Below are 18,714 nucleotides of genomic sequence, written 5' to 3'. Positions count from 1 at the left end.
GTATCTTGTGCCTAGTCCATTAATGTGGCTGGGACATGAACCAAGACTTCCTGAATTGACAGGAAGCCATACACATGTTGCCACTGAGTGATGGAGTGTGTACAGGAAAAGGGCGGGGCTGCTCGAGGCTTGTGGACCTGGCATGCCCAGACAAAAACATTGTGTGATGAGCGCTACTCAGTGTGTTTAGAGGCTGCGATGGCCATTCATCCACACCAGTCAGGCCTCCATGGCAGTGATTAGCATTGTCATCCTCATTTCCAGGCCCTCTATGCAGATGGCCCGCATGCTGGAGGTGCCAACGTAAAAGTGGCTGTTCTCCCTCGCATAATCACTCTCTGGCCTCTGCTCTCATCTGTCCTCTTTATTTCCATAAAAAAGTATTCTTGGAAAATTTGTATAGCCGTTTTATGTTCCTTCATTATGGCTCTGGATTATCAAGAATGGACGTGCCAGCGCCTGTGCGCTGATGAATGTTTCTCTGCTGCCGGTGACGCAATTGTGGTGCTTCTTTTGAGTTATTCCTATTGGCATGGCCAACATTTGATCTTTTTAATCAAGTAAAATCAGTTTTATGCTGCAATATAAAAACACATAGCTGTAGAAGATGACAGTTTAGCGCAGCAGAGGGAGAGGTCTGATCAGCACACTGCCTGGGGCACTACAGGGCTGCCGTGGGCTCTTCGCAGCCTCTGTAGATACTCGGAGCAATTAGGCCCCACTATGAGGCCTGTGGAGAAGAAAGTACAGCAGACAAGCAGGATATGGCATGTCAGTTTGATACCGCATCACCATGCACCAGTGTCTGATAAACTCATTTAGAGGCTTTGACAACAACCTCTGACTTGTCTCACATGGCCTTGTTTTGCTCGCCTATACTTGGGCTCTCTCATCCTTCTCTTCTCTCCGCCGCTCTCCTCAGCCCTCCTCTCATCTCCAAGCCAAGATGATAGGCCTAATAATTAAAGCAATTCTGTATGGGCTGGAGAGCTCCGAAGCATCTGTGTGTGTCAGACTCCTGACATGATACAGAGGGACAGCACAACTATTAAATATCCATCATGCCACGCCACATCAGTTCTAATGCAATCAGAAACACATGAGTACGTCGGATAAGTCCCCTTCCATCCACAATGATTAAAGGAGTCTTTAATTTCGAAGACAAATAAAAAATGCAGGATCATTTTATCAAAAATGTAAATGACCTGTCTCTTTGCATGACATTTACCGGCGACAGAGCGGGCGCTAATACGATAGTCTGTATATTCCGCAGTGAAGAGCAGCGTGGGGACCAATTTCTCCTGATGGCCATTATTCTAATGTGACTGTTCCCAATGCTGTTTGCTCTTTACTTACCCTTTCATTTTAATGCAAAAGATAAAGGTTCACAAGCATGCAAGAGGGAACCCTCGGGCCAGAGAGGACACAGACACTGTGGACAGAATATAATGTAGTGCAATTAAAAGGCCATAAACCCCAGATAAATTATCACCCCTGTGACGGTGGTTCAGGATAACTGAGGCTGGCTCTCAAATGTTCCCGAGAAACATACTGACTGAAATGTACCATTAGGTTCTGGCCCTTTACAAACATTTAGACAATGAAAAAACTAATTTTCACTCTGGATATACATGCAAAATTAGGAAAGCGACTGTGTTTATTATTACCTGCATTTCTTCCACATTGAATAAGGTTATTTAATGGTATTCACACAATGGAGTATTTAATGGGTGTGTCAAAATACAGAATAGCTCTATATACTACAAAATCTTTCAAAGATAATTGATTTTTTAGCTATTCAAAAGTAACACCTAAAAATTTAATGTTTCAAGCATTTGAAAATATTGATTCGGATAAATATAGAATAAAACAAAGAGGTTGGATTCATTTTAGTATATAATGATGTTTGCGTGCAATAAATCTGAAACATAAACTAAACTGCATGTTAATTTCTAACAAAACTGACCTATGAGAGAATAATTGTCCACCATAAATTATTGTATTAGATTTACCTGTACACAAAATGTCTAGTTTTTTTCATAAGTAAAAAGTGACACAACATTCAACCATCAGTATATACATTAATAATCTGAGCCTTAATATATTCTACAATTCTATTTAACAGACGCTTTTGTCCAAAGCGACGTACAACACTGGGGGCAATTCAGGATTCAGCGTCTTGCCCAAGGACACTTCGACATGCAGACAGGGGGAGACAGGAATCAAACTCAAAACCTCCCAATCGTGGGACGACTGCTTTCCCCACTGAACCACAGCCGCAATATGTTAAACAAGAGTAGGATACATGAGTTGGGACACTGTAGCAAATAAGATATTGTAGAGAGAGGTACATACTTGTCTATAGGATGTCGCAATAGATCTGTCTAACCTTTTACATATATCTTGTGTGAATAAAAGATATGAAAACATTAATATTAAGACTAAAATAGCTTAATTCATCCTAGTTTCCCAATGAGTGTGCTTAGAAATGTTCCTGTAATATTATTTGATTGAAACTTTCAATTAATTTAACAGCATTTTTATTACATTCAAGTGAAGGATAAAGTACACAACAGAAATTTTACTTGGAATAAAATGGCATTTGAATTTGACAGCGCACACAGAGAAGCGTGCAGGAGCCATTGAGGGTGTCAGAACTGGCTCACATTCAGTGCAGCCCACCACCTCCATTGCTCTCATGTTTATGCAGAGAAAGACTGAACTCTTTTGATTCTACAGTGAAGCTTTTGATTTGGTGTTGAGTGTCTGCTGGCAGCCTTTCAACACTGCACCTCAGGTTCAGGCATTCACTAATCAAGCTCAGGAGGGCCAGGGCATGGGCGTGAGTGGAGGTGACACAAATGTATGGAGCTGGTTTAAAAAGAAAAAGGGGTGGGGGGGATATTTTAGGAAGTCACGTCACTTTTTTTTTATTTATTTAATATTTAAGACAGTTTTCTATAGTCTCTTCACTTGTCCCGGTGTTACCCCCACAATCCTGTGCTTAATGTACATGTAAGTGCTGTCTCTGCCAAACAGAGGTGCTGCTCGCACACTGAAAAGAAGACTGATGAATACATTACTTATTCACACAAACTTGATACTGACATAAACAACTTTAAAGTGCCTCTTTTTTGTGCAAGATCAGGAAGTGCCTTGTCAACAACTCAAAGCAGTTCTTGAGGCAACTTTCCTCAAAGTTTCTCTCGAGTTTTAGAAATCACGACTCTGACAAAAGCTTTATTCATGATAATGTCATGGGCAAGTTAGATTTTTTTATATCATGATTCTGAATGTTTAATCAAGTAATCAAAAAGGGTTAAATAGGGCTTTAAGCAAAGAGTAAATATGATAGATTTGCAAATATATTGGAGGCTTTTTAGCAATTCCTGGCTTTGCTTTGCTGTAGAAGCACCCACTTGCTATTCTAATAGTTTTTGCAATATCCTAATATACTCAGCATGCTCCTGTGTTACATGCACCAATGCCTTTTACAACTGGGGCGCCACTGGGGTGGAAATCAATGGAAGTTTGCTATCGGTATTGCACAAACACGTTTATATAAAGAGTTCAAATTCTACATGTTAAAGGGGAGCCAAAACATAAATGCAGTTGCAGGAATTAAGAGTAAAAAAGAAGACATATCCCAAATGCTAATGTACTGTTACTGTGCAGTTTTTTCAGCCCAGGCTTACAAATAAGTCAGTCAGCCATGTTTGGAAGACATCACCATGAGCAAATGTTTATTTCAACCAGTAGTCTTTCTATTCTCCAGCGCACACTTTACAGATTCAAACACTTATCACTGCAAAGGAGTTTAGGTTCTGATACATTTTACTGATCGTCTTGCATGCTGAGATCAAGTTACATTGTGTTATTGATATTATGGTCAATGAAACGTGAAGGCCACTCTTATACTCATACTTATTCAAGACTTTAGTCTTGAAGAAGTGCTGGATGATTGTCAATTGTCTCTTTACAGTAACAGTTTCTTCACAATGTCAGGAATTAAATAAAGTAAATAATTCACTGTACTTTTGCGGTGTTTTCCCTACAATTTTTAAATCGTAAATCCCTTGTCGCACAGCAGGACATTTTTTTCTTTATCAACTTCTACTTCAAACATAGAAATTCATTATTTTCTCTAAACAGAACTAATTCGGACTGAGTTTTTTGCAGCCCTTATATATACCCGAAGTTGCTTTGCAAGTTTAACCATAACACCCACCTCATAAAGTCTTTTCATTTCTGACCAGATGATTTGGCGTTCTCTGACAGAGTTCGGTCTGTCCAATCCTCTATTTCCTTTGATAGGTCACTGTCACTTCTTGAAGTTTATTTTGAAATGACAAACATCCTTTTCCCAAATTAAACCTCTACGTAATTTGGGAAAATGTAACTTTTCTGAAAGGTTTCCAACTGCGCATGCACACCGCCGCCATAATAAATATTTCTCCTCTGCTTCCGGAACGGCATGACTCCCAGTCCATATTAAACTGGGACTTGGTAGTTTTTTTACTTGAGAATTAAGCAGTTCAATTTCGTCATCTGTCCATATGAGTGTCCATGCCCACACCACTGTCAGTGTGTAAAGACTGTTGTTGTTGTTGTTGTCTGTACGCGTGTGTCAATAGTTTCATTACAAAAACAAACAAGGGCACCGACTCCGGGCCTGGCATGCTAACTGCAAAGCTTTCAGCGTTTCTACTGTTTCCCTGTAAATTTTTTGCATTTTCAAAATGTTTCAGTCCAAACGTGAAACTTCTGACATGAAAACACAAAACACTATGCGTTTTTACTTAAACAGTACTTGGTTTACTTGCTTATGATCTACTTTGGGTGTGGAAAATCTGTCAAACACAACATGAGTTCAGTGGTTCTTCTTTAGAACTTTGGATGTTTTCCTCTCATAAAAAGACAACAAAGCATGTAAAGAGCTCACAAGTCCTTAACAACTAAACACAGTGCTACATATAATTTTATCTGTATTTTTTAGTATTTGGTAAGTTTTGGCATCATCAGTATTCAGTCAACTGAGAAAGCTCTTTTTCTAACAGACACATTGTTAGAGATTTTTATTGTTTGTTTGTTTGTTTGTTTACTGGCATTTGACAGATCTAGCATCTGGGCCAAACAAGGAGATGTGAGCATGGGAAAAAGTACTGATTTTATTCAGTTTCATAAAAGAATGAAGTCATGCTTTTGACAGTTTCTTCCTCTACGCCGACTGGAGCCGAGGAGGGGTTTTGGTGTTCGTTTCCAACAGGCAGATGCAGAGGTAGATTTTGTGACGCACAACTTTTTTTGTAATACACAGCTGCCAACTGGCTGGTGTAGCTTACCAGCTCATGCAAACCTAAGCCTGGAAAATTGTTCCGTCTTCTGTCATATTTCACTTTGCTGCATTACTTTTTTTTTTTTTGTGTTGCCTTGCTTTTTCCCTTCCCTCCAAGTTTATTCAGACAATAATTCCGTGCGGTTTTTGATGTGAGGCCTATAGCGTTTGCTTTAATAAAGAATTTCTTGTTAAGAGATTCATTTGCAATGTAATAAAGTGCAGAGGTGTTTGTTTGAAGCGGATCCTCTCTCTATTTACAAATGCATATGTAAAACATTAGCGGCACGAGTAAGAATTGGAGTGTCATACATATTGATAAGGATTGTTCAGAAAGTAATGGAGACAGTCACACAGAGTGCGGGACACCTGGGGTCAAACGCAGGGGTACTGTAATTCAGGAGGGTCCCAGACTACATTAGCCAGCGCCTCACCTAAAGATCCCCCCCAAATGATCTACGGAGCCTTTCAACCACAGGGTGGGGTGCGGCGGGGCGGCCGCAGGGTAGCAAGTCCGTTAACATGACGAGGGAGCCATACAGATAAATCACAATTCACTCAGGGAGCAGTCACACTCAGGGAATATGTCACACTCAATGACATATTCACTGGCTGGCTCTACAGCTCATTTGATAACGCTCTTGCCACGCCATTCATTTCTCTGAAGGATGAAAGGGAGGCTGAAAATGTCATCAGCTCACTGAGGCAGGGACGCCAGTGACTCAGAATAAAGCGGGAGGGAGGTGCCTCATAATTAATTAAGTTTTTTAACCCTGCTACAGCCAGGGAGACGTCCCACTATTTTCCGGAGGTCTTTCAATTAGACATGCGTTGTAATTAAATGCTGTGTCACAGTGCTGTTGGAGCTTGCCAGATTTATGTCCCAGGATAAGTTACTGCCATTCATTATCATGATGGATAGCGCACTGTAAAAGGAATATTGTTAGAGTCCCTGTAGGAAAGCTGTAGCAATTGCATAATAATAGAAATATCTCTTATTCTTGTCACCTCTGCCGCTCACCACACTAAAAATGTTATAATTCAATCTTAGGTCAACAAAGCCCCCCGTGCCAGAAAGTTGCCCTCTTTAACACCATTTGTGTCAAACTGAGGTACAGTAATCCGTAAAGCTCGTAGATAAAATAAATCAGCCTCATCACATCATTTTTCAGGCCTTGAACATATTTTGATGAAATTTTTAAACTCAATAAAATTTAGGGAACACACACTAATTAAAATGACCACAATTGCCATTTAGGTTTGTAGCAGAAATGCACATTTCTCACACACACACACTTTATTTTTTTCTTGAGATCACAGAAGGTACGACAGGGACACAGAAGCCGAGCGGCTCCAAGGTAACCCGGCTTTAACATGAGGCCGAGTGTGAAGTCAGAAACGCCTGAAATTTTGCCAACGACAACAGAGGCGAGGCAGAGACATTCATCTGGAGCCGAGCCTTCGGGACATGGTGTTGTCATCTTGACAGCACAACTTTTGTGTTAGATGTACTTTGAAGTCGAGAATGCCCACCTCACTTCAGAAAGGCCCATGGTCCTCAGCAGTGTCTCTCTGTATTGCCCAAGATCACACACACACACACACACACACACACACACACACACGCTGGCTTGTGTTACTTTGTCTGCATCTCAAAATTCACAACACCGTGTGTTCGTATGAGAGGCTCCAACAGAGATCATACTTGTCCTTTGCATAATGTTTCATGTAGTTTAAGTTATTTTAACGAGTCAATTAAAAAAAAAAAATCCATCATGATTAGCGATGCTTCCATATGTTTGCTTTAGGCTATTAGTCAAACACATCAGCAGCTTGTATCAACTCTCCTCAGATTTAAGAATAAATTAAGTTTCTGCAAAACTTTCGGCATTATCAACAATGAGCATCAGAGCAGTGATCATCACAACTGAATCACACAGCAGTTGGAATTGGCGTGGCCAGGTAAACCACATTTTCTTTGGCATAAGGTTTCTGATGGGGTGCATCCACCTATATGGCACCAGGTTGCCCTGTGTGAGGATAGAAAACCGGCGGAGACGGTGCGACGCTTCAGGCAAAGTTCTACTAGCAAACCTTGGGTCCTGACATCAACGTGAACATCATGATACGCACAAGACTCGCCTACTCTGACATGTAACACCCACATAAGCATCGTTACCTTATAGAAATGGTGTTTCCTGATGGCAATGGTGTCTTTCAGTAGGATAATTTGGTTTTGGTTTTAAGAACACAACAACCATTTTCAGAAGTGTAACATCTACTAGATGCCACATTGTGCAGTATATCTTCAGAGGTCTACTCAACTCTGGCAGCTAAAGGGTTCGCTCCACAATATTATGCGGCCAGGACACACATACAAAGGTACAGAGAGTTGAATTAAAGGGCAATTGCAGTATCACAGGTTACAAAAAAAAAAAAAAAAAAAAAATGAACTTTTCAACCCAATGAGGGTCTGAACTCTGCTAAAGCCCCTCTGGTGTTCTGTACTTTTACAGTAGAAGCAATGTTTTTGGGAGCAAATCGAACTACACATCATGGGAAAGTAAAACATTGCACTGAATTTTCTTCACGTTTCACTTACATCAGTGTTAGTAATGAAGACCAAAGTATGTAATGGTGGGCAGGCTGCTGTAAAGCTGAGCTGTGGACATCTGATTAAAACCACAACACGGTGCAAGTGTCTTTAAAAAGCCAGTTCAAATATCACAGAATATTGTACCTGATAGCAAAAATCAATTTCCCCATTGATTCCTTTTTAAAAACTTGCTGTCCATCTATTCATCCATCTACCCTCTATCCATGGCTTTATCCAACTTATGGTCACGGGGTGCTGGAACTGATCCAAGCAGGCCACGGGCGGGGCAGGGTGCACTCTGGGAAGTTTAACCAGACCATCACAAGGCAAACGCAGAGAAACAATCATATGTTCACATCGACCAGCAAATTAGAGTCACCGCGTAGCATCAATTGCAGATTTTGTTTCTGTGGGAGGACACTGGACTTTGAAAGTTAAACCAAAAAACCCACACAGGCAACAGGGAGAACATGCAAACTCCAAACATAAAGCTCTAAAAGCTCAAACAGGGCTCCAAGCAGGGAAAGTCTTGATCCGAGTCCAGAGCGCAAACCGCCTCACCATTATGCAGCTTCCATTTTTGGCAAAAGGTTTAAATTGAAAATGAGCAAACCACACCACAAGTAACAAAGACAAACTAAACAGAAGAGGAGCTTTGTTTAGTTTTACTCGAGCAATGGAGTACAACTGCCTTTTAGACCGCTGCACCACACACACTCTGTTTTTCCTATTGGAGGCTCAGCTTTTCCTCTCCGTTCTGACTGTGTGGATGTTCGGCCCCAGAATGAGAAACTGCTCCACATCGAGCAAGAGAAAAAGCGTTCTGCATCAGTTCTTAAAAGCGACATTTGATCACTTCGAATACCGTTTCAAGATTAGTGTTAAAATACTAAAACAAAACCCAGGGTGTCAGGTACCAGGTGTCCATCCTTGTGTGGAAGCGATACATGAAATGCAAAACATTCAGTGACTTCCACATCAAAACACGTCTCTACAGCGCAACCAGTGGTCAGGCGAATCCATCCACAGGGACATTCTGATGCCATGGGCAATGCTTCAGAAATGCATGTACAGTACTTTACAACATAATTGTTGGAACAAGAGCAACGACTTCTATTTTCTTTTATTTTTTTTTTCTTTGGCTTGGTTAAATAGAGCACTGTGAGTGGTTTCTGCCCTCCTAGTCGGGTCTTCAGTGAAATTGCAGCACATTATAACAGGCTCGGCCATCTGGGGCTCCACACAATGAATTTTGCTGTAATTCCTCCTGTCATGGGGGCGATGAATGTACCATGCTCTCTTTTTTTTTTTTTTTTTCCTTTTGCTTGTTTCCTACGTGTAGACAGCAATTTACATGAAGACATTAATGTAACTGTCATGTTCTATCCAAGAGCGCTGAAGCAGAACTGCTAAAAGACAGCCGAGCCACCGCGCTGATGGTCAGGGCACCAAAGATTGACGAGCAATACAAAGTTAATGGAATTAAGTAAAGAATTCCCCCTGCCAAAGGGACAAGAGGAGAAAAAGGAGCAACATTTAAACACAGCGTGGCTCGGAAATAAATGATAAAAAATGAGGAACTCCAAAAGCATTTGTGAATTTAATGCGTATGAGTGGTGGGGGATGAAGAGGAGAAGATGTGGTGTATTATCTTAACTGCGATGGCCCTGCAGCCTCAGCTTTTTATGATTTTCCTCATTTAGGTTATTGTCTACACAACAGAAAAAAAAGTGATAAACATGTAATAAATTGCTAGATTTAGAGTCAGATACCAACAAAAGTAGTGCAGTTGATTGCAAACATGCTACTTGCAATGCAGAGTTGCTGTATTTCCCTCCTGAACTCTGTACTCTTGCATGTGTATTTTTTTTTTTATGTCTATGAACAAGCGGTGGCAGGGGAGCTCTGCAGACAGTGAAGGGGTTCAGGGAAACACAGCAGAGAAACAAGGTCTCGTACCCCTGCATTGCATGTACAAATCTGCTGTATTTCCACCAGGGATCTTGGAAGCACAAGCAAAACGCTAAATGGAAGGTCAGTGTGGTCTTCAGACTGACGGCCCCACGACACAAAACACCAGGCAGTGCAATAAGGGCGTTGAGTTTGCACACATCCAGTGATGACATATTGGTCAAAATTGTACTTTCTGAAACCAGATCACTGAATGGGCTAAAAAACTGAAAATTACATGAATTTTCAAAAAAAAAGAGTTTTTTTTTTTTAATTTTTCAAAAACTGTCAATGAACAAATATGAAGAAAAAAATAAAGCCGACTACTCATGCATGACTTTGTCTCAAGACTCTTCTGAGCACATCATAAAATCATTTTGAAGGCCGTTGCAGGATAAAGACCAATTGTGTTGGGATTTTTTTTCCTCACACTTTCAGGGACTTGCTCACCTCATTGTGCTTTCACTTTATTCTATTGTGAAGCCAGCTGGTAGATAAAGGAAATATCGCCTGTGGTTGAAGTCGTTTCCCACACATCCATCTACCAGCAGCACACAACATGTCATGCCAGCAATTCTTCTGTCATTAATAATCCATTAATGCCTTCCTCATTAATTCATAATCTTTTTTGAGGCTTGATATTAATTGCTTGCTATGACTTTGATTTGGATCACAGCCTGTGATCAATTAACTAATTTCTGCAAACAATCATCTATTACTTTATGAAGCAGTGCAAAGCAATTAGTTTCGGAAACAATAAGGGAATGAGCTCTTCAAAATGATCTTTGTTTTTCTTCAGACAAGGTAGAATCGAGACAGAAAGACTCATTTATTCCAATGTAAAAAAAACAAAAACATAATAATTGTTTCAAATATGACAATGTGCATCGGGTGTGCCAAAGGTTTGTTTTAAGATTAACACTAGTCCTGCTTGAAAAAAGGTCAAAAAATGTGAGCATAGCATGAAGGGCATATTTTTTGATGCATAGCAGATGTGATCATTTTTATTATTTTGATAGCAGGTATGGATTTTGCAGCAATAGATTATATCACAAGTTATGATCTCTAAAGATTATTATGTTTAGGAGTCACAGTGAGGGTAAAATTCCTTTTCCAAAAAAAATATGGTAATAATGTAATACATATTATCTTAAATTGGACAGATGAGTTTATGCAACCCCGCTCAGAATTACATATACTATTGCTTCCTTTCTACTTTTTGCATTATTAAAATTAGTACTGTATGTAAACAAAACAAAATCCTACTGAATGCATTTTAACTTTTAATTTATTACTTAAGCAAGCAAAACTTCAGCCAGCGAAAACTCAAATCAAGTGGCAAAATGCAACAGTGCATCTTGAATGTTCTGGTTTTTCCTTCCTTGGTCTATCTGCTTCTTACAGGTACAAACACACAGCATGTTAATAGAAAATGAAACAAAAGAGGTGATTATATGGTGTAAAGGCTCTGATGTGATTATGTTTATAATCAGATATAGATACGAGTTTTAATAGAGAAGCTTTAAAACCCCTTATGGTACTTATCAGTGTTCATATGTCAGACATTTTTATGTGTGTATTTTTAGTCGAAACTGATAAAGAAAACCTAAGCATACTCCAGCTATTGTACCCAGAAAACATTTTCTTTTCTTTCTGCGTTTCTCCACAGAAACGTCATGTGCAGGATCCCTTTATGTGATTGTTCTATATGTTTGTCTCGCTGCTCTTACAGACTAATTGGCAAAGAAGAAATCATCAAGTAACTAATGGACCTCTGTCCTTATTGAAAACCTTTCTTGTTCCTCTGTGGAATAACTGGAATTGAGCCTGATCATTCTTTTAACCTTATTTGTGAGGATTTTGTAAAGGTGCATTCATCTTTTGTTAATAAACTTCAATTGTTTTAGTTATACTTTACCTATTTCCCCTTTTTGTCACAGTAATGTGGGTCAAACTATAGCTCTCCATATTGCCGTTATTGCTTGATGAATTCTGTATTATTCTAATTAGATATTTTTTGGTTTTGTTATATTCACAGTATATTTATTGCCTTTTACCACAAGTCATCATTGTAATTGCATTAGTTGCATCGTCTAGTGAACTGAACTGGATTTCACGTTGGGCTTTTCTGGTAGAGTTATTCATTCTAGGAATTAACAAGTCAATCATGTTTACTTTCAGGAAACAAGATTAAAAAAAATTGTTACAAAAGATACTGGTTAAATATACAGAAGATAACTGACACAGTACTGTCAGTGATTTTAATATTCTTACGTTCACATTAACATGCATGGTGCACACCCCCATACTGATCAAGACATGATCAGAAAGAGAAACAAGAAAAACAAAGAAGCTCCCATCTTTGTCTCATTTAGAGCAAAACTTCTTTGAACTCATAACTTAAGCGTATTTAAGTCATTTATTTGAGATTTATTCAAAACGACGCATAACAAACAAAGCATCCTCTCTCCAAGAAATCCAATAAAAGTGAGCGCGTGACGCAGACCTCCTGACAGTCTTGACTTCAAAAGCATATGGTAGCAGATGAATGCAGGCGTAAGGGGGCGGAGGGCATGATTAGTAGCCCACTCGGCTCGTCTCCCTGCCGTATGTACATAGCATCACTCACCTCACCATCACCTAATTAACTCCTTCACCTTTACACAACAAAGTAGCATCTACTTCAAACTGTGCCGTCTCACTGATTTGACACAAATGTTTCGGGAGTATTTTGGAATGAAAGTTGATTTTTGAAGAAGCAACACAGACCTCTAATAGCCATCAAATGCCTCAGCGGCTACTTCTTTTATAGATCGTTAAATCAGTTGGCGGGTTTTTTTTATGTAATTTTATTTTTTATTTTTTGGGAGTGAAGCTCACCCGAAACCAAATGCAAGCAATTTTGTATAAAAACTACCAAGTGCAGCGTTTGTGGAATCGTGCACACAGATTCAGAAAAACACACAGGCTAAGCTTTGTCTTCACACTTGTGTTCGGTCTCAGCCAGCAGCAGGTAAAACTTCTGCAAATTATAGCCTGAGGGCAGCCTTTGCTGCTCAGTGTTCGATGCTGTTTGATACCGTCTGCCTGCAGTTTGTGAAATTCCAAGTTTCTTTTATTGAGTTTATTTCTTTTTTATATTAGTCCTTTTATACTTGCTGTTTTCCACAAGCTTTGACATTAACAGTATTTCTTCCTGGCAATTTCTATATGGTGGAAATTAGCATTTGATCACTGGCATACATGTAAATACGTGTTAATAAATGATTTCTTGCTTTATTATATGATGCAATTGTTTGTCTCATTAAAAGGTGTCTTTTGTGTAGTTGTAACAGTAATTAAACAAAAGCATCTTGGCCTCCCTACTGCTGGATCCAGCAGAAAGAAAGCTGAACGTGTTGGGAGGTTTAAGCCTATTCTACCTAAGTTCTCTCTAAGTTAGATCAAATAAAGACAACAAAAGGAAATAAAACAAAACATAAAACACTGCAATCATTTATGTAACACTCATAATCCATGACTATTTCCTGGCTGCAGGCTCCTCTATTGCAGCTTATTGTTCAGTAATGGCAGAAGGAGTATTGCTTGAGGTTGTCTTGCTTTTGAATGCTGGTTTGAAGACGGTGCATCAGAGCAAGAGGCTGACAGAAGGCGGGAGCTTTCTGACTCTTTCAATACTGCTACATCAAACAGTTTTAACACAATATGCAGTATATTCCTCAGGCTGCTAAACCTTTGGATAAAAAAAAAAAAAAATCTTGAAGCACAGGAGAGTCAGATGTGTCTGTATAATTTATGTGACACACGTTTGTGTCATATGATGAACACTGAGCGAGGCTGGTTTGTACTTTTACTCCTGGAGTCCACAGAGAGGAGAGTAAGACACTGATATGTGCTGACAATAAGTAAATGCCTTTCCCAGGACTGAGGAGCAGGCAATAAAATTACTCAAATCAAAGTATCTGCCTCCAGTCTGCGAAGGTTATGGGTGGCCATGATCTTATGCTAAGTCAGCAGAGCAAAGATGAAAAAAAAAAAAAAAAAAAAAAAACGACTCGGGCAAAAGTCTACTGATTCCAGGCAAAAAGACAGGATCTTCACGAGTTGATGATTCATGCGAAAGCTGGAAAAAATTAAGCAGCGGTTTTCGCTCTCGTGGTGCAAAACAGTTCAAAGGAGGTGAGCGCATACAATAGGAAACCATCACTTTACATAACCAGCAACCAACTGAGAGGCGGGGGAGGGGGGGGTGGAGGGGGGGTTTGTTCTGCACAATAGAAGTAAGGATCCAAATTTTAAAGAAAGATTTGTGTGTGTGCATTAATTGCTTCTATGTGAACGTGTGTGTGTGTGTGTGTGTGTTTTGTATGTAGGGGGTCTGTGGGTTGTGCCGGTGATCCAGGGCTGATTTCTTTCTTTAAGCGTGCAGGATCTGCTTGGCATGCTCGGCGTCTCCTTTCTCCCTGCTATAGGCTCTGCTGGCTATAGCTTGTGGCGCTCCCGGTGGAGTAAGCTCTTTCCACTAACAAAATGCAAAATACAAAATTAATAAAAACACCCTTTGAAACTGACAAATATGCCTCAGGCAAACTATCGGCCCGCCGGCTGCTTAAAATTTAATCAGTATTTTTTCTTTATTTATTTATTTTCCACAGCCATGCTCATCTTTTTAATAACATGTTGCTGAGACTGTCTGTATACAAAGTTTTCCTCTGTCAAGAATTACATAGGGCCTGTCAGTTCACGGCCTCGCTCCCTCAGGGGGTTTCCAGAAAATAAACTAAGCAGATTCTCTAACCTCAGTCCTTGTCCTCCTCTAAACTGGTCTTCTCCTCGGTCTCTGTGGCGATCACAATGACTTCCACGCCGACTGGGGCTACACGAGCTCAAAGGCGTTGAAGACACTCACTTCAACCGAGATAACCCGCATTGTGCCTTAGTGGTGATGAACAGGGGCGACGAACATGGTGGAATTGTTGATGCTGGAAAAACAACACTGACTCCCTGACAGCCCCTCCACACTGATATAATATTCATGCTCTCATTTATAATTTAATTATATTAACACAGGGTTTGAGTGTGAGTGATGACAGACCATCAAAACCTCATCTAAGTGTCAATCACTCCGACAGGCTGAAACCTCATCCAGAAAATACTGGAACAAAGAGACAGCAGACAGGCAGCAGTGAAATATTTACAAGCAAGTGGTGGATTTTTATTGTGTCATGATCTATTTGTGGTGATTTGTCATTTTGGAGACCATTTTAGTCAATGCAAACAACAATCACATCTTTTGTTCAGTTTTTTTTTTCATGTTTCAATTTATCACCTTATAGGCATGCAAACTGTCTCTTTAGATTTTTTTTAATAAGACAATAGATAAAATGCAGTCTGTGTGGTGCAACAGTTCATTCATCTCTTAAGAGTTTTGCTTTTGTGAAGGCTTTGATTTTTGTGATTCTTGTGATTTATCATTTTATTTGTTTTTAATGGATTATGAAAAATATAAAAATATTTGTATTTAAATTTTTTATTAAGTTTATGATATTTTAACAAACCAAAATCGGCCTGAACTCACCTGTAGTTTCTGCTACAGTCAGAGCAAAGGCCACCTTCTCTCTCATTGAAAGAACGTCAAAATGAATACATCCTTAAGCTCCTTTTGAGGAAAAGCCACTGAGTTTCTAATGTTTTATTGTCTAATCTGTGATTGGAGAGATGGATGTGTTGTTCTCCGTGTAGAAAGGCCACATTTGAATTCTGCACCTGCAAAAAAGCCTTTTCCCATCGCTCCACAATATGTGTGAATACACTCAACCTTACACTTTAAACTATATATAAAAAAAGATCTTTTTCTTTGCAAACAATTGTATCTTGAGAAACTCACTCTAAAATACACCCAACTAACCTTTGAATTACATATTTGCATTTCTTTTGTGTTCAAGAAAATATCTCAACACAAACACACAAACAAACATCTATTTTCATTCACAGGATTTTTAGAATGGCATTTGACATTTATTCAAAATGCCTCTATTCAAGTCTATGATGAATAAAGCTTTTTTCCCAGCCTGCTTTCTTGAATTACATCCTAAAGGAGGCCAGGCTCTTGTTCTTACACATAAGTGAGTCTGAATGTGAGCTAAATTTCCCTTGGCAGGTTTTTCTCCTCTGTGTAAAAAGCTTCCAGTTTTGTGCTGCTTCTTCCCTTTTCTTACTTTGTTAGTTATTAATTGAGATCATGAGAGCCAACGCTTTCAGCAGGACTAGTTCAAGACAAGAAATGCCTGAACTTCTTTGCCATAAATATTAACAAGCAATATATTATGCATATCATTCTTTAAATACCATATAAAATGTGTTTTTGTGCCTAAATCTTAATTTTGCATATGCTTTTAAGTAATATACATTAAATAATAATTGCCATTAAATTGATGGCAGAGGCAGCTTCGCTTCTGTCAATCAAATTTGTGCAAACCCCCTCCGACACTTTCTGTCTCTCATCACTCGCAGCTGCCAAGCCAACATTGTTCACGCCAGCGTCTCAGAGTGCAGCAGCATCAGCACATACTGTACTCTCCAGCACTTTCCCCATCGCTACACTTACTACAGGTCATTAAATGTGCTGTGGATATTTTTTAACCAGGAGAGAGGAATTAATCCAAAGCCACTGCAATATTAACTGTGTTGCCACCGTAGAAACGGGTAAAAGGCGACAGGGAAAAAAAAACGTCTCTTCCTGCGGTGATATGCGGTGAGCTGTCTGTTTTTATCGTTGCAGGCAATCCTTTTGGAGACCTTTAAAGAACAAAGCGCAATTAAAGACCAGGTGTGATCACCTCGCACATAATAATGTCCTCGTCGGATCATCACATCTCGTCTCCAAGCAGCTTCTCGACGTCTGAGCTCAGCCAGCCTTTTACATCATTTGTCCAAAGCCAAAAACTAATGATAACCCTCTTTATAGTTCTGGGGTAAGGTAAAGCTAGAAACCACGCAGGATTTAAATCTGTCTCAAGATGTCGAGGCCAGCTTCACAAAGCGCCACAGGAATGCCTTGTTTTTGCAGGCCAGCAGAGAAGGCTGTATCCTCCTGACACCTGACAGAAACACAGAGCTCCTCAGTCATTTTCTTTTGCTAAAAAGATGGCCTTTGATCAAAAGAGGTTCTAAAGTCTTTTTAATTAAAAAAAAAAAAAGTGAATAAATAGCAGCATTATGATGTCTAAAGGCATTCACCTGAAGTAACAACAAATCTTCTAAAAAAAGCTAACTTGCAAAGAATTCACATTGCAATTGTCTTTAGCACTCTTTTCATTAAGCAATAACATATTTCCTTTTTGAAAAACCTCTAAAACATCATGAATTGCATGCATTTTCTAAAGCTTTGAACAGTTTGCAGAAGTGCAAGTATAAAAAAACCACACGTCCACAAGCACAAAATGAAATGCAACACCAATGGAGCTGAGGAGTTGGTGGAGAAAGTTAGCAAACACATAAGAGAATTACAGCAAATAAATCAAAATTTGGTAACAGCAAAAACTTGCTATATGATACATGGCATATTATGATAAAACTGCGGTGAAAATTCCATAAAGGATTCAGAAAAGATTGTAAGAATTAATAAGGGGAGATACGAGAAAGAAAATCACTCATGCTAGTTCGCCAGTAAAACCTGTGGGCGGCCAGTTGAAGAAAAGCTTCTCACCACATTAACAGCCCGTCTACTGAGGGCTGAGCTCACGTGCTCCTCTTTTTTAGGCACAGACAAAATCATGAATGATGTAAATGTTCTGATATTCCATATACATCAAGGAAATTGTGCTTCTGAGTTCATATGCGTTATTTTGTACATCTGACAGACTCCATCCTCAGTCCGTCTTGTTCAGTGCTTTTATTCTGAAAGACCTTCGTTAGATCGGGCACTATGTGTTATTAACTCACTGAAAATAATTACATGCTATTGTCATGCATGTGTGCAACAAACAATTTTAAATCTTGATACCAAGTTTTTCAAAATTTAAGGAATATAATTCCTGAGCCACTCTGTAATCCAGAACTATAAAAACAGGAAAATGACTACATTTCACTGCAAAAACCCCAAATGTCTTATAAAAGCTCAACACGTCTCAATCGGGGGTGTGGGGGTGGGGGGTGGGGGGGGGGACCCCCTCCCTTCTCTATTTTCCTTTACTTGAACAGAGGCATGGAAGCACTTCAAGGGACAGTGCCTTTGATGTGGGCAATTTATAAAGCTAATTATACAAACAGGATAATAACAATGGAGACGACAAGCTGCCTATGTGTTTACGCTCCCTGTGTTTACACCACAGACAGGTCCTTGAGCCATATGAGAACACAATGTGCGCGTGTGCAAACACAAGTGTACACACATACGCACACACTCGAAGACATTTGTCAGAAAAAAAAAACAACATCGAGCGTAATTCTCAGTTGTACATAATGCACTTCATAATAACAACAAACAATGAAAAATGCCTCAGATCAAAGAAGGAAATTATTATGTATTTGAAACACTTTTAAAGTTTTAAGAAAGAGGCAAAAAGAAAATGTAGATGCTCCGTTTCCTCCTGCAGTTAATTGATAGCACTACAGTTGGAGAGCGATACATAGCTGCAGGACAATACTTGTATTATCGTGTGAGCTCCTGGCCCTTGGGTATCAAATCTTGTTGTTTGCATATTTATTGTGTATTTGTGTATTCATGCCCTGCCTGTATCTTATCACCTAAATTGGCTCATGTGTCATTATTTCCTGTGTGGGTGGTTGATTGTGCTGTGGCAGTCCCAGTAACAGATGTCAAGAAAAAAAA

The sequence above is a fragment of the Salarias fasciatus genome, chromosome 1, assembly GCF_902148845.1.
Source record: "Salarias fasciatus chromosome 1, fSalaFa1.1, whole genome shotgun sequence".
NCBI classification, from domain to species: domain Eukaryota; kingdom Metazoa; phylum Chordata; class Actinopteri; order Blenniiformes; family Blenniidae; genus Salarias; species Salarias fasciatus.
This window is presented reverse-complemented; position numbering follows the sequence as displayed.